Source organism: Echinops telfairi, unplaced genomic scaffold (genome assembly GCF_000313985.2).
Source record: "Echinops telfairi isolate 266 unplaced genomic scaffold, ASM31398v2 ScPeMD7_7457;HRSCAF=8495, whole genome shotgun sequence".
NCBI classification, from domain to species: Eukaryota; Metazoa; Chordata; class Mammalia; order Afrosoricida; family Tenrecidae; genus Echinops; species Echinops telfairi.
Window position 1 is genome coordinate 20,525,192 of NW_022111357.1, and position 3,646 is coordinate 20,528,837.

General features: G+C 54.1%; 1 protein-coding gene across 1 annotated transcript in view; it reads right to left on the reverse strand.

Moving 5' to 3' along the window:
- The window catches only part of LOC101639218 (non-compact myelin associated protein), a 15,839-nt gene extending 13,126 nt beyond the window's left edge, over positions 1-2,713 (reverse strand). Inside the window, exon 1 of the mRNA XM_004705099.2 lies at positions 2,674-2,713. The gene's annotated coding sequence lies outside the window, so the exon portion shown is untranslated. The remainder of the gene's footprint in view (positions 1-2,673) is intronic.
- Positions 2,714-3,646: the final 933 nt, after the last annotated feature.

The following is a 3,646-nucleotide window of genomic DNA, read 5'->3' on the forward strand; positions in this document are numbered from 1 at the left end:
GGTCGTTCGACCCCCAAAGGGGTCGTGACCCACAGGTTGAGAACCACTGCTTTAGAGCATTGCTTCATTTGGCCACTTGCATGTGGTCTTTGGTGAATTGTTGATTCAAGAACGTCAGTTGTGAGGGCAGTTTTAACTCATTCAGAAATCAAACTTATAAGTATGCTTCACAGCGCACGCCCAAACGGATCTTCTAGAAACCTTGTGGTGGGTTCTTTTCTCCATGAGGCGAGTGAAACGGAAACCAGAGAGCCTCTCAGAGCCATCCAGCTCCCCTGGGAACCGTTCAGCCCACGCAGGTATCTATGGGGGGTGGGGGTGGGGGCGCTCACCACCTGCCACAACGCCCGAATAGGCTTTGTGCTCTAAGGAGGCAAAAACAGAGGCAGATGAAGCCCGATCTGTGACGATGAAGGAACCGCAGACAGGAGCCAGTGGGTGTGAAGCAGGGACACACAAGAGGGCAGAGGGCAGAGGTCTAGCGGCCCAGAGTCCTCCACAGGGAGAGTCAGTGCATGTTAGCATCTTCCAGGACCAGCTTCTGTCTCAGGGGCCTTCACACACTAGTCGCCACGGAGCCACGGTGACCCTGACGTCCCATGGTCTCCAGAGCTGTGACCTTCCGAAGCACGTTGCTGGGCAGTTCCCTCTGGAGTCCGGGCTTCTCATTTGTGCCACCACCTCTAGAGAGGTGGTCCTCCGCATGGCAGGAAACACTTGTGCAGACATTTGCTTTCTTTTAAAAGGTTAATTATGAAGAACAGCCCAGTGTCTACAACTCTGATTTAACCAACGTCTCTAGTCTTAGTTTCCTCTGTGCTTTTAAAATAAGAAATATAAACATTGCACACGGCAGTCAAGTCCTTCGTACCTTAGGCCGAGCCTATGTCCTCCCTCCATCCCTCCAGGCAGTCACTGCCACGCTCTGAGCATCCATTCTTCTTATCAAAGGTTTCAAATGCCCGTGGCCTATGAAGGAGCCCCTGTAAGGTGCCTTGGTGGCAAAGTGCCTCATGGGTTGAGCTGTCAACCCTCAAGGTCACCTGTTTGGGCCCACCAGCCACGCCACGAGAGAGAGGAGGCTGGCTGCTTCCGGACAGATTCCAGCCCGGAACCTGTCGAAGCGGCTCGGCGTTGTCCTGCAGGGCTGTGAAGAGTGGAAGTCAGCGATGGCAGAGAGCTGGGGTTTTGAGGAGCCCTGGGTACAAAAGGTAACTGCGTGGCTGCTCAGCGAAAGGCTGGCATTTTGAACCCACGCGGAGGCTGCATGGAAGAAAGGCCTGGCCATCTGCTCCGGTCAAGATGGACATCTGGAGACCCTCCTGGGGCAATTCTACTCTGGCACAGGGGGTCCCTCTGAGGAGAAGTCAACTGGAAGGCACCGAACTATAACCGCTCCACGTGTGCTGACCCATCAATTCGGCTCTCCACCGTCATTGACCAGATGTTCATTAGACACCTGTGAAGACACTAGTGCACTTCAAGGGACAAACGCCTCGCTTCGGGATGCCTATGGCCTAGTGAGAGAGGGAGGGGACTGGAGCTTTGCGACTGTCATTTCTGTACTCAAAAAAGAGCCAACCTTCCCATGGCCACACTTCTGTGCCCAGCAGTGGAACCGCCCCGTTTCTCACAGCTTTCTCTGCCAAGCTGTGGTCAAAACAGACATCATTCTGCCAGTGGTCTGTCTGGCTGCTCCGGGCTTTGGCCTCTGAGGCCCTTGTTCTGGGCCTCTCCTGAGCCGCAGCTCTCCTGCTCTCCTGTCTCCTCCTGGAAGTGGAACCAGCACCCGTGCTAGCCATCGGTGGGGACCACACTGCACTCGGGTGGCTGTCACATCCTCTGAGGGGCCCTCTGTGGCCTGGCCCTGCGCATGCCCCACCTGTAAGCCAGGGGCCCTGTCAGGAACCTGCCTGGCTCTTGTTTGTCTCCTTCTCCAAGAGAAGACCCTGAGGTCTCCTGACAAGGAATGGCAGGTCCCTGGGGCCCGTGTGGCTTTGCCTGGTCTTTCTCTCTGATTGGGCTTCCGACCACCTTCAGTAGGCCAGGGTCTGCTGTGCTCCACTGCCCACTTCCACAATAAGCCAACCACCTTTCAAGACAGCCCAGCCACCCCTTCCAGAAGACTCACGCCCACAGGCGAACAAAGGAGTCTCCTCCTTCAGATTCCCACAGCAGCAGCCTCTGCAAAGAAACAGCGCTGCCCCAGCCGCTTTGGGGCAGTCCACTTGGCACGACCCTTGTCAGGTTCCTGAGGGGCGCAACTGCTGTCCCTCTCCCTCCCCCAGAGTCTGGCTCTTCTCATGTTGCCAACGCCCTTCCCCAAGGGAACTGAGAGCTCTAGGTAACATGGCAAAGGTCTTGATGCGTGCAAAAAACGGGCAGTTCTTAGCATTACCATGGATATTAATAAATATTTGCCGAACTAGACAAATGGACCAGGAGCTCAAAACAAGGACAAACTCTACAAAAATAAGGATGGGCAAATAGGAGAATTCGGAAGGAAGGCTCTATCCCCATCCCATCTTTACCCTCAAGGAGAGATGCCCACCCCCTCACCCCACCTACTCCCCATCCCTGAACATAAAGAGTTTCAGTATGCCTTTGCCTACATCCTCCACCTCAACCCCAAACAATGTCAAACTGACAAGGTGTCCAGGGATGCTCTCTTACCGTTTCTTTGAAAGACAGAACAGAGGTGCAGATTGCAGATCGGTGGCTGCTGACTGAGGGCCTGTAGAGAGAACCAGCAGCTCCATCACGGTATAAGACCAGCCCTCCCCATGGACGCTCCCACCATCAGGCCAACACCCACCCACCCCGCCCAAACGAGGGAAGTGATTGAGGAGGCCTTGCAGCAGACATGTCACACTCCATGCTCTGATTTCTTTAACAAACGGACCACGTAAGACAGTTTTGCACTTCCCCTTGTCTCAAGTGAGGATGCGGAGGCTTGGGGATATAACAATAACTTGCCTAGTTTACACACGGGTCGCTGTAGAGTTGGGGTTTGAATGTGAGTCTTGCACACTTCAAAGTCTGCACCCTTTCCATTGCACCACCCTGCCCCTCATACAACACCTGGACAAGTCCATGACTAGTCATTACAAGCACACACACACACACACACACACACTGACCAGTACTGCTGCCACCTAAGGCCACCAGGACACAGGCAGGGATGACCACTTGGGTGTCGAGTTCTGGGTGCCAACTCTCTTTCGGATGGACCCAGCTGCTCTTCTCTCGGAGAGAACAGTGAGTAATCTCAGGGCATATCTTGCCTTATCTTGGAACTGAGGGCTCTCAATTACATCTCTGTTCTTGCCACATCAGAGAAGGTGGGAGGGAGACTGCTGGAACACTGGTGGCCAAAGATGTGGGTGTTTTCAAGTGCGGGGCCCAGAGACTCTTGTTAACCAAGTGAGGTCCAGCAAAGGATTTCATCATCAAACATGTCCATGTTGGGGTCGGTGGCCACAAAGGGGGCAAGGAGGAGGGAAGTTGAAGCTGGGTCTCACTGGCCAAGGTTCATGTAACAAAACCAAGTGTGAGCCGGGCGTTTACTCTTCATACAACAATCACTGCATCCAATCAACAGACGAGGAAACCGAGCTCACAGGCTGTGTCCTATACAGTTACTCTG